The sequence below is a fragment of the Eurypyga helias genome, unplaced genomic scaffold (genome assembly GCF_000690775.1).
Source record: "Eurypyga helias isolate BGI_N326 unplaced genomic scaffold, ASM69077v1 Scaffold46508, whole genome shotgun sequence".
Classification (NCBI taxonomy): Eukaryota; Metazoa; Chordata; class Aves; order Eurypygiformes; family Eurypygidae; genus Eurypyga; species Eurypyga helias.
Window position 1 is genome coordinate 1 of NW_010269726.1, and position 12986 is coordinate 12986.

Below are 12986 nucleotides of genomic sequence, written 5' to 3' on the forward strand. Positions count from 1 at the left end.
GTGATTCTATGATTCTATGAAGGATGCAGCTGTGAAGCTGCTTTTATGGAAGTCTGTCCTTCCTACAGAGGCAGAGTGCGTTATAGTAAAGCCAATCTCCATCAATCAGGTCACTTGTTAATGGATCCATCCTGCCAAACCACATGCAGTGATACCCACTGGCACGCCCAGCCTGTCACCCGGAAACACGGCAAATGGTCTGTCGATTCTCCTTTCAGCACCTATCGACCCTTTGCACATCTCTAGTAACGTTCCACTCAGCCTTCTCAGAACCAGAATGGTTTGGGTGGGAAGGACCTTAAATATCATCCAGTTCCAACCCCCCTGCCATGGGTAGGGACACCTTCCATAGCCCAGGTTGCTCCAAGCCTCATCCAGCCTGGCCTTGGACACTCCCAGGGATGGGGCATCCACAGCTTCTCTGGGCAACCTGTCCCAGTGCTCCCCACCCTCTGCAGGAAGAATTCCCTCCTGATGGCCCCTCTCCATCTCCCTCTTTCTGTTTAAACCCATCACCCCTTGTCCTGTCACTACAGGCCCTTGTAAAATTCTGACCTGTGCTTACACACCAGGGGACACCCACAGAAGCAACAGCGACAAAAAAATTAATGGAAAACTTTCATTTAACCCCATATTTTCACTGTCCTTCCTTTTAATTTTTAATCTAAGTTAGTTTCCTTTTAAAGTCCTTCCAGACCTTTAGCTTTGCTCCCCTTCAGCCAACAAGTCATTTGGGACAAGCAAAATGTCAGTCTGCATTCGGCAATAAATATTACCTTCCTTTCCCAAGCGATCCCTGAAGAGTCAGCGTTACACACCTTAACCCAAAAATGTTGTGTCAATTAAAAACGTGTATGCTACCCCAACAGAAGCAGGATAATGATTGTATTTGGAGTTGCTAATGCTACAAATGCTTTTCCAGCGTGTCTCAGGAGCAGGCTGGAAAACATCCTGTGTCTGTGCAAAAGCTCCCGTAAGCGCTAACGGAATTATAATTGCAAGACTAGTTCCACTTAAAAACTGGAAAGCAACTTTACCATCATCCATTGAGGTAGGACTTGGATAAACATGGTGGGTAGCCTTTGACTTCTCTTCAGTTACTGTTCCCTGTGGAAGAAAAGAAGAAATTGCATGAGGAACCTTCAACACATTACCCCAAACTTCTCTGCTCCTCCTTTTTACCCACATCCCACGCAACCTGGGAAGGTTCAAGGCTAACCACAACATGCCCACAAAGACCACCACCTCTGAGAAGTGCCACAGAAAGGGTGTTGTTAAGACCGCTGCCAAAACTTTGTCATCCCTTGCTCTTTCCATCTCAAATTCTTCCTCCTCCCAGTGCCTCCCGCCCCAGTTCTCCCTGGAAATTGTTCCACTATCAGTTCAAACAAGCCTATTGTAAGTAACTTCTTTCCTATAATAGATTCATAGAATCATGGAATGGTTTGGGTTGGAAGGGACCTTACAGCCCCCCCAGTCCCAACCCCTCTGCCATGGGCAGGGACACCTTCCATAGCCCAGGTTGCTCCAAGCCTCATCCAGCCTGGCCTTGGACACTCCCAGGGATGGGGCATCCACAGCTTCTCTGGACAACCTGTCCCAGTGCTCCCACCCTCTGCGGGAAGAATTCCTTCCTGATATCTAATCTAAATCTCCCCACTTTCAATTTAAACCCGTCACTCCTTGTCCCATCACTACAGACCCTTGTAAAAAGTCCTCCCCAGCTTCCTTGTACCCCCTTCAGGTACTAGAAGTACATAACTACACGTTTTGGTCCAAAACGATGTCTAAATATGACAATTGACATAAGATAAAACCCATGAGAAACTAATCTAGAAGTGGCTGCCTTGAACAGAACATCCTTAGTGTTCAAGGAGGGCTGTATGTCAAGAGACAGTAAACACCTGTTCTTTCAAAAAAGCCTCCTGAATCACAGACCAAAGGGAATAAATCAGAAACACACTACAGATGATACCACTGTGTCAAATATTCAGACACAAGAACACTTGTTCTTCTTGCTAGCTTAGGACATCGTTATCTTGACATAAGAGAAGCAGCAGACGTACTTTTCATGCTGATGTAGATGGCACGAACCGTGGCACATAAAGCTGTTTCTCTACATACGGGTCAGGGCCATAATCATATTTCTATTGGACCAACCTCACCATGAAAAACAGTTCTGCTACCTGGTTGGGGACGTGTTAAATAAATACATAACGCTGCTTAGCATGCCCAGCATCCCTCACGTGGAGAACCATAAGGATTCTCCAACATGCTGCAGAGACACCTCCAGTCTCTTGTCCAGGGAGATCAGAAATTCAGAGTCTGCAGATTCTTTGGCAGAGGAGTTAGGTTTTGGAAAAGTTTGTATGAAAATGTAATTCAACATTCACATTCCATCCATACGCGACAGACTTACTTAAAGGACTTGAGAGCACATGGCTAGGTTACAGCCAACAACATGTGAACGACTTATTCAGAAGACATCATCAAAAGGAGGAGAATTAAAGCAGGAAGATGCACTGCATTATGGTAGTAGTATCTGGAGACTACTCTGCTAGCAGGGGCTGAAGGGCAGGAGTTCCCACAGCAACAAGAGTGCATGGCAGTGGGTAAAGGGAGAGAAGGTCCTCAGAGCAACAGGAAAAAAGGAAGCTGGGAAGTAAGAAGAATTTAGAAGCGTGCAAAGGGAAAGGAAAGAGCCCTGGCATGAAGGAAGAACCTGCAAAGTGGTTAAGGAGCAATCCTGGAAAGTCTCCCTTCATTCCCCATGAGCTAAAGGTGCCCTTCTAGACACCTGATCCCAGCTGTGGGAGGCAGATCAGTAGGCTTCCTCTGTTTCCTACGGAGCTTTAAAAACCCAGTACACAACAGATGAGCAGGAAGTCTCTCTTGGATGTCATCTTGACTGAAAACAAAGGGATGGATAACTTGAAAACAGCTTTCTGGAAATTGTAAACAGACTGTAAGGCTGATTCCCTGCCCCTGTTAAACTGAACGGGTCTGGAAGCTAAAGGCGTGACAAGATGGAATAGCTCTCTGCTGACAACACACTTCTCTTGAAGCAGACAGATATAAATGCTATTCTTGCTCATCACCCACTTTCAAACTTCCTTTTGTTCTGGCTCTTCCCAGAAGAATCCTCAACATTTGTAAAGATCAGAAAAAGTGTGACTTCCAGAACCAGTATCTTCAGCAGCAGAGAGAACAAACATCTTGGGGACCCTTCTTCGTGTACGTCCAGAGATCACACTAGCACCGTGCTGGGACAGGAGATCTGCAGCTCCTGCGCAGGCTGCAGTCAGAGCTGCCAGGCCTTGGAAAGGCCAGAGAGGAGGGGGCCGACAGGTACGAGGGCCGGGGTGAAGGGACAATGACAATAAGGGATTAAAAAAAAAAAAAAAATCATCAAGACAGTGAGCAAGCACAGACAGCAACACAAATACAAGCTGAGAATTCAGAGGCAGGGCAAAGAAAAAGCAAGCCCAAAAAGCAGAATTAGGGAGAATTTCTGGTTTCAGGTCTACAAATCCCTCTGGAGACCAAGCCGCCTGCTTTAGAAGTCCCTTAAATTATTCCTGGATACAGCATGCTTTGGATCCACTACAGAATTCCTTTATGAAAGGAAAACTGCATCTTTAACTCTAATTGAAGCAACAGCAATCATCCTGAATCCACTGAATAATTAAGAGTAACTTGTGAGAAATTACACAACTGAAGCCAAGATGATGGTTCATCATCACAACGCAGGAAACACATTAGTCTGGAAAAGCAGCAGTTTGCTTTGGCTACAGCCATGATTTATCGTAACACAAAGGCTATCAGACCATCTCGGGTTCACATTCCAGGATGTTTCTCTCAAGAGAAGTGGAAAGCCTGTTTACATTTTTCAGAGATGAAGCTATTAATCTCGCTCAGGTCAACGTTCAGTGCATTCATTTACAAGGGCAAGATGTGACACGCTGACTACCTCACCAGCAAGAGGCTGTTGTTGCTGGTGTTCTGCTTAGCACAAGCAAGAAAAAAATAAAGCAAAAAAGGAAGTGATTATTTTGAGATTAAAGCCTCCTTATGCTGTCCCCAGGTACCTCGAATGGCTCTACTGCTGCCTCCTTTGGTCTCCGATTTGGACAAACAGTGAGCTTCAGCTTTACACAAGCAGGTTTTCTACGTGAAATCAGCCTGGGCCTGCAGCCAACTCACCGAGACACCAGACCCACTGTTCAATAACCACTTCAGATTTGCTTTCAGAAGAGAGTTACGATTCAATTTCCACATGAGGATAACTACTAATGGCATTTTACAAATGGTGAACAACGACTCCTGAGTGATTGTGCTGGTGGGCTCGATCTAGATGCGACTGCTCTGCTGAAGTCTGGCAAATACATTTTATCTGGCAAAACATTTGGCTTTAAAGACATGCTATTTAGCAGTTACCTGGTGACGTTTGACAATGTCCTTCAGTTTATTAGCCAACTTCAGTTCTATATCTGGAATGAGGTAGATGGTTGGTCTGCTCAGACAATTGTTCTAGCGGAGAGAATAGAAACTTCAGTAAGAAACTAGTAGCCACCTATGACATAAATCAATAATTCCCTATTAAACTCACCAAAGCCTGAAAAAGCTAGAAGGCACCTGGATCAGCTTCTGATATGGCACACTAGCCCCAGAAACCCCCACAAGAGCAGTATTTCCAGTGAAAAACCTCCCCAACAAAGTCCTATCGTGGGTTTCTTTCCGGTCTCCACGAGATCCGCAGCTGGCTCTGTCAGAGACATCACCATGGACGAAGGGAACGCGACCCAAGGTCGCTGTTCTCACCTTCCTGCCTTCACAGCATTTTTGATGTAAACAGTGTCTTTGATTTCACAGAACTTCAGGCTCTGGAAGACTTTGCTTAAAAGGGAATTTAAGTCCCCTGCATGCCAGCTTCCGAATCTGCATCTGTCCTGTGGCAGATGCGGATTCGTGCATTTCTGTGGCATCTACAGGTAGACATTTGCTTCATCTTGGATTTTTACATGCGCTGTTACGTACTGAAAACGCCACACAATGGCACTAGGTTTTTTATAACCAGAGCGTTGTTCCTTTTTGCTGTCCCTCCTATTTCCACGTCTGACAAGCACCTGAAAGTTATGCTTTGTATTACACACCCAGCTGAGATTCAGAGTTTGAAAAAAATAGTCTGTTACTCACACACGGGAGTCAAAAATATATAACTTCCCGTTGGATTCCAGACAGCTGTTATCTGCTCTCTTCCATAATAACTTCATAGAACCACAGAATGGTTTGGGTGGGAAGGACCTTAAAGCCCACCCCCTGCCACAGGCAGGGGCACCTTCCATAGCCCAGGTCACCTTCCCAAGCCTCATCCAGCCTGGCCTTGGACACTCCCAGGGATGGGGCATCCACAGCTTCTCTGGGCAACCAGTCCCAGTGCTCCCACCCTCTCCAGGAATAATTCCTTCCTGAACTTGTTTGATAAAGGAACCAAGAGAGCCTAAAATGTCCCCTAACCCTGAAAAAAGGCAACTTATATCAAGCTGAGAGTCTCGAGAAAGTCAGCAACTGAACGGGTAAGTACAGAACCAGTTACTTGGTCCTAAGGGTGCTGCTTTCACGGGAAGACAGGGACACTCGGGATACTTCTCTGACCCTACTCTCCCTCTCACCCTACACATATCCACAGAGTATCCATGAAAACACTCTCAAGTGATAACACGGAATTGTGACTAAAGCGGGTGGGAGAGGGAGGGAAGAGCTGATATTCCTGAAACACTGATGGGTCACAACTGGGGTACAGACAAAGTTGGTGAAGTTCTCCCCGAGCATGCGAACACCCGTTTGCAGACGAGTTCCTTGCCTGCACTAGTGTTTTCTCAATGTTCATGAACATCTCCACGTTGCGGTCCATTCGGGATGGATTCTGCAGGTCAAACCTCCGCCTGTTGAGGAAAAGTATTGAAAAACCATTAAACTCAACTCTCCTCCATCCAGCCGTCAAGAAGCTTTCGCGTTCCACACGCAGTATCACAGTAGCTATGTAAGATCACTTCAAACACAACCACCAACAGTTTTGCTTCGCCTGGCAGCCCTCGCAAGGAAGGCAAACCACAACGACCCAAATCAACAAAACGCAGCTGAATTGTGAAACGTTTAGGAAAACATGAAGGTTGACGTTGTCCAACGAAACCCGGTGGCAGGGTTGTGCATTCCACTAGGCTCAAAGGGTAATTAAACAGGAAATCAAACGCCCACGATGGATTTCCACAACTAGATGAGAAAATTCACGAACAAGCTCTCGCATTTCTTGCTTCTAGTTGCACCATCCACCACTCCCAGATCCTAATCCAGGAAAAACACAGCAATCTGTGCGCCTGAGATTTTCCTGAACTACTTCACCACCCCCCACAGAGCATGTAGGATGCTCATAATCCACGTCAGCATTTTAGGATCATCTTTATTGGACTCTGGTACTTCGGAATTTCCTACCTCCTCGATAAAGTAATGACAGTTCTTGAGTTAACGAGGCAGATTTAACAGTCTTTGCGAAATGGGGGAGTAACACAAAAATCAGAGCCTTTATTCTGGGAAGAACCCCCAGAGCCCCCCTCCAGGCATTCCGCTGTATCCACCTGAACGGCACACCTAGTCGGAAGTCATGGATCAACCCAAGCTGCAACTCCCAAGAGCCGGAGAGGTGGGACAGCAGCGGCACCCACGCCAGCCTCTCCCCACGTTCAGCACCCGCAGGTGTCTGCGCTGGCACCACCAGCCAGGGCAAGCAGGAGCCTCTGAAAGGGATTTGGGGCTGATCCTTACCAATACAGCCTTTTCCAATGCACAGCGATAATTTAGATAATGGGGCTGTTGACTCTCAGCTGTAAAAGACCGACTGGTGCCCTTCTGAACTTGCCCGGTTTTGGGAAAAGCTGTTGCTAGGGTCTGAAAACGCTTGTAACTGGGGTGCTGAGCTGGTGTTCAGAAGCAGCAGCACCGGCAGAAGGGGTGTCAGCGTGTCACGTCACACAGCGAAGGCACCATGCAGTGACTGCTACGTGTTAACACCCCAACTTAAACCACAAGAATTTATTCCTGGGCCCCTATCCCATGACAGTTTCTTGTGAACACATGCTTCTTCCCAGTAACACACCAAACCAAGTTTATAAACACACAATGAAGGTCAACCCAAGCAAGACTGATTTTTAGTCCCAAAACCCATTACCACACAAGGATGGCACCAGATCAATATTACACCACTAAATTAAAGACACTTCAGCTGAGATCACCATGTTCCTCTTCACTTGAGGCTCTCCAGGATTTTCGCAACGAAGGCGCCTACGCAAGCGGTACCGCGTAGACGTTTGAGGTTTGGGCAGCACCAGAAATGCTGACTATAGGTGAGTGATGCCTTCTATCCTAAGCAGTATTATGCACTCTTTTACACTAAGGGCCTGGCAAACAAGTAATCCTGGCATATTTATTATTATTAGAGAGTGTCCTGGCATATTCTATTATTACATAATATCCTGGCATATTTATTAGAATAATCTTTCAATTTTAAAAGGAATTTATCACCTCTTTAAGTGGACTTGTGCATATTGAAAACTTGACACCGATTTTTAAAAGTCGGGCCAGTCATTAAAAAGCCTGTCAGTGCACGACCCAATTTAATAAAACATTTTACACCTGTAATACATCGGATTTTGAGAGCCAAGATCAAGCCACTTCCCCCGTGTTCACCCACTGACAGCTTCATAGCCCGTATTCACAACATACGCTTCCCAAACGTAATAGTCTCAAGGAAGTGAAGGAAGATAAATGCCAAACAAACAATAATTAACCTATTTTCCTAGACACCTAATAAAGTCTTCAGTTCCTATGAAAAAAAGACACTTGAGGCATTGAATTTTGACCAAAACTTTCACATTTCTTGCCTAAAATACGCATTAGATATCATTTAATGCGATATACACCCCCAAATTCCTGTCTGCTTTCGCAACCCACACCTTAAGAGAAGCATGCCCAATATATAAAGAACTAGCACATTTTTAGTTGACCATTTAGACTGAATCATAGAATCATAGGATGGTGTGGGGTAGAAGGGACCTCAAAACCCACCCAATTCCAACCCCCCTGCCATGGGCAGGGACACCTTCCATAGCCCAGGTTGCTCCAAGCCCCATCCAGCCTGGCCTTGGACACTCCCAGGGATGGGGCATCCACAGCTTCTCTGGGAAACCTGTCCCAGTGCCTCCCCATCCTCTCCAGGAAGAACTTCTTCCTGATATCCAATCTAAACCTCCCCACTTTAAATTGAAACCCGTCACCCCTTGTCCTGTCACTACAGGTCCTTGTCAAAAGTCCCCCCCAGCTTCCTTGCAGCTCCTTCAGGTACTGGAAGGTGCAATAAGGTGTCCCCGGAGCCTCCTCTTCTCCAGGCTGAACCCCCCAACTCTCCCTGTCCTTGGTTTAACTGATACACTCTGAGAGGTTTGAGCAAGCGACTACTTGAATACGGTGATAGACAGGGTATGTCCAGCTGCACTGGGTAAGTGCATTTTTCAGACATACCTATTATGACGAGGAAAGGAACTTCTCCTATAAGACAGATCATTCACAAACAGGTTAAGCAAGAGCGACAATGCAGACCATTATAAAAAAAATCATCATATTTCAGGCAAAACACCACATATTATTTGGTTGAGTGAGTGAAGGATACATTCCAAGCTCTAAGTCTGATCCTCAGAGTTAAAGTCAAGTATTACTTCCCTCTACACCCCACATGCACAAACACAAGACACTACCCACTAGGTCTGAGGATTCAGCAAGAGACTGAGATGAGAAGAGGCGATCGTGTACCTGAGTTTTGCTGACAAATTTCAGTGACTGAAAACTAAAATTTGTTTGGAAAAAGAAAAAGGAATGTTTAAATATTTATGAAGTAGGAGCCATTTAACTCCTTTATCTTAAGGCAAAGAGGTATCAAGACACTCCTGAAAGATACACCCCACCAAACACTACAGAGACGCTGCCGTGCCCTGGGTGCCAGCAGTGTTGGAGTAGAACCACCCTGACTGCGGTTTACTCACACCAGCTTTCTGATCTATCCCCCTCAGATACCCATTTAGCTGATACAAGTATAAACAACTCCTAAAAACAAACCAAGCATACCAGAACGACTTTATTTTTGCCTCGTAATTTGCTCGTGTGGGTAACAAACACAGTCAATTCCAGGAATGCTGTTACAGGCCTGCACAACATCAGAAACCAGTTGAATTCAGGTAGAAGAACAGTCTCTGCTTACTAGTAGCAACTTTTCCTCCTCAGATTTTTCCAGTGTTCTGAAATACAGTAATTCATGCTACTGCTGTCTTGGAAGGAGGATTAGAACTTTGAAAAACACACAGGCCACAAGGCTACTGGGTTGTCACACAAAGACTTTTAACTATAGAATCATGGAATGGTTTGGGTTGGAAGGGGCCTTAAAGATCATCCAATTCCAACCCCCCTGCCATGGGCAGGGCCACCTTCCACAGCCCAGGTTGCTCCAAGCCTCATCCAGCCTGGCCTTGGACACTCCCAGGGATGGGGCATCCACAGTTTCTCTGGCCAACCTGTCCCAGTGCTCCCCACCCTCTCCGGGAAGAATTCCTTCCTGATATCTAATCTAAGCCTCCCCACTTTCAATTTAAACCCATTACCCCTTGTCCTGTCACTACAGGCCCTTGTAAAGTCCCCCCCCAGCTTCCTTGCAGGCCCCTTCAGGTACTGGAAGGCTGCAGTAAGGCTGCTATAATACCAGTGGGGATAGCTACAGGAGCAGTGTTTCTAACTACCTACACTCCCCATTTCTGGAAGTCGGTAAGCCATGGAAAACTTGGCCTTTATTACTATCTATGCAATGCTTCGTGTTTTCCCAGTTATAACTAAACCCTATACTCAATACACTTAAAGATTTACAGCTTATAATTGGGAAACAGCAATTCTAAGATACTGGTTAATTTGCTCGGTCACACATCAAAACAGAAGGCCAGAAAAAACAAATGCCTCAAGCTTGTAATTAACTCAAACTTACAAGCTTGAGACCTTAAACTTGGACAATTTTAAATTTAGAAGTGTGGGGGTGTCTTGAGAAAGCTATCATCAGCAAAACAGGACAAAATTTCCTCTTCCCGTCTCCAACTCCCTTGCTACCCAATTCTGCACAAAGTATTAAACTTCAAGTAGTTTACACAGGCATTTCATGTGCTTCATTTCATGCAAAAGGTGTGTAAGTCACAAATAAAAACTTACCAGCCCTGTTCATTCTTATATTTGTAAGCAGCACCAAGAATGTGACATAATGTACCTCCAGCTTTGAAATCCATGAAGCACTTTGCCTAGAACCAGAAAGAGAAGTGAAAACACAACGACACCGACTTTTACCTATTTATTTCAAATGAAAACATACTTGTTAGCCAAATTCTAGACATCCACCTTATCAAAAGCATAGTTTCATTTTCAGATTAATCCCTTTTGGAGTTTTACGCTCCCCTGTAAGAACGTTTCGAGAAGGTTATTCGGTTTAAGTAGAATTCGTTGTGTTTGCAAGAAGAATCTGATACATCTGACAGCTCCAAGTCCTTCCGTATGTGTGTGGCTCGCAAAAAAATCCCTTGAACAGCTGAAAAATAGAAATCCAAGCTACTCTTCAACACCCATTTCACCACAAATGAAACCTAGAATCCTAGCTGTCAGTTAAGCAGCTCTGCATTGGTATCAAGCGGAATAACCCAAACCACTAGAACTCAACATCTAAAACCCGGGCTCCAAACTCCCTCCAGCTCCTAAAGCTCCCCAGAGCCATCCCTCCTCTACCACACCCAAAACCTGTTCGTTGAGATTGAAGATCGCTGGGCAGATCTGCCCCAGAATACTAAATCCAACTCGTTTCTTCACTATCAGTTTTAGCAGAACACAGCTGACTCACGTACCTACCAGCGGGTACCCCGACTCCAAGAACCGTGGCACAAGGAGACTGAGAAGCTCCGAGTCCCACCAGGTCCCTTCTCTAAAAGGTTACTCAACGAGCAGAAAGGGCACTCTGGAGCTGACCCCTTCCGTGTAGCTCCACCCAGTACAAGATATCCAGCTACTCACTGGAATAGGAAATGAAGCTTATCTTTCCATACACTAATCGTGTAGATCCAGGTTGGTCTATTTTGTGTTTCTCAGTAAAAATAAACTTGTACAACTCACAGATCAGAGTCTGGGGAGTTGTTCCACGGCTGGACTCCGGTTACCTGTGGCTTTCCATAAGCTGCCTTCTGCTGGAATTAGAGAAAGCAGAAAGCTGGAGACACAGCCACCTTCCCAGTAGTTTTTTCCACATTGGAGATGTTTCTGATCTGGCTTCTACCTCACTTTTTACATCACAACAGGTCACTTTCTTTAAAAAATCCATTATGTAGAATCATAGAATGGTTTAGGTTGGAAGGGACCTTTAAGATAGAGACCAACAGATAAACCAAAACCACCAAGTCTACCCTAAACCATGTCCCTAAGCACTACAACTTGCCTCTTAAACCCCTCCAGGGATGGTGACTCCACCACTTTCCTGGGCAGCCCCTTCCAAAGCTACGCCCTCAGGAGCACTTGCTACCACAGGATGAACAGCAAATTACAGCCTCGGCATTGCTGATGAGCAGTTTGAATTCATCCTGCAGCCAGGCAGCTAAAACAGTAGCGTGGGATCTAAACGAAACATTGCTTTCCTTGGCTCTGGAGCTGCTCGTGGAAAGCAAAGCATGTCTGCGAGACACCAAATACATCAGCGGCCAAGAGCAACGGAATAAAGATCCTTCGTGAGCACTGAAAAGGAACAGAACCGCTCCTGCTCCACCATCTGTCTGGAGCCCCACTGAGCTCAGAGAGTAATTAAGGGAGCTCAAACTGCCATGAGGGCACTTGCCAGTTTATGAGCTGCACGCATCTCCGTACTACTCTTAGCAAACTGAGGTCCTCCACGGATGGAGCGTTGTCTGATCAGTAGCTTGACCAAAACCAAAATGTTTTAACACGCTGAATGGTTTTATCACTCTCAGTCTTGGCTCAGAGAATACAAGTGCTGGTTTACAAACACAGGCACACACTAGCTGAGGAAATAACCCTCAACACGTGGGTTGTATGTAAGAAAATAAGATTTATTACACTGAAAAAACTGTTTTCAAGGAGCGTGCTATTTCACCCCTTCCAAAGGGTGCATCAGCGAAAGCTTCAGACTAAGCGCAGCTCTCCCGGACACCTGGCAGCAGGCCAGCAGCACAGCCAGGGCATGAAGAACAAAATACTCCCTTGTCATAGCAATGGAATAATCCCAATACTCACAGGAAGCTTTGTGAAGGCAGGATTGGTGACATGTTTTCCAAAGGCATCTTCCTGGAACTGCAGCAGCTGCACCACCAGCCCAGCCAGTGTTTTATTGGTAGGAGCATCTGCTTGAACATACTGAAAGACAAAGCACACACGCTTATTTGGGGTAGAGGGTAACACAACATCGAGACTGGTTTCTTAATTCCCCAGACCGCTTCATCAGCTGTAGAGCAGAGTTTAGGGTTTAAGGATCGCCGTGGGGCTGGGCCCGCATGCACAAGAGGAGCACCAAGCGCCAACACGTTTCCAGTTTCACGCTCAAAACACAGCACAGATCTGTGAACCATCATCAGTTCATCACAGCCGCTGATGTTTTACAGAGATTAACTGCTTCAATCTGATTTGTAGTTCCTAATAAAGGACCGGACTAATCGTGGCCCACGCATACGCCAAGCAACCTCACCAGCTCCTTCTGCAACCAACGGCCGCGCGCTAATCCCAAGAGTACCACGTGGTACCATGCAGCACGGCACGCGCAGAAAAACCGCCCCGACAGCCACATTTCCACCATGCTTCGCGGAAATGTCTGGAGATTGGAAATGTCTGGGAAATTCAACAAGGCCAAGTGCAAG

The 12986-nt window shown here is 45.9% G+C and overlaps 1 long non-coding RNA gene across 1 annotated transcript; it reads right to left on the reverse strand.

The window, feature by feature from the left end:
* Positions 1–5862: 5862 nt before the first annotated feature.
* LOC104514491 lies at positions 5863–12491 on the reverse strand. Its single transcript, XR_727934.1, has 3 exons — positions 12370–12491; positions 10297–10382; positions 5863–5945 (listed from the first exon to the last, which is right to left on the reverse strand). It is a non-coding gene; the product is annotated as an uncharacterized LOC104514491 (long non-coding RNA).
* Between the last annotated feature and the right edge of the window lie 495 nt (positions 12492–12986).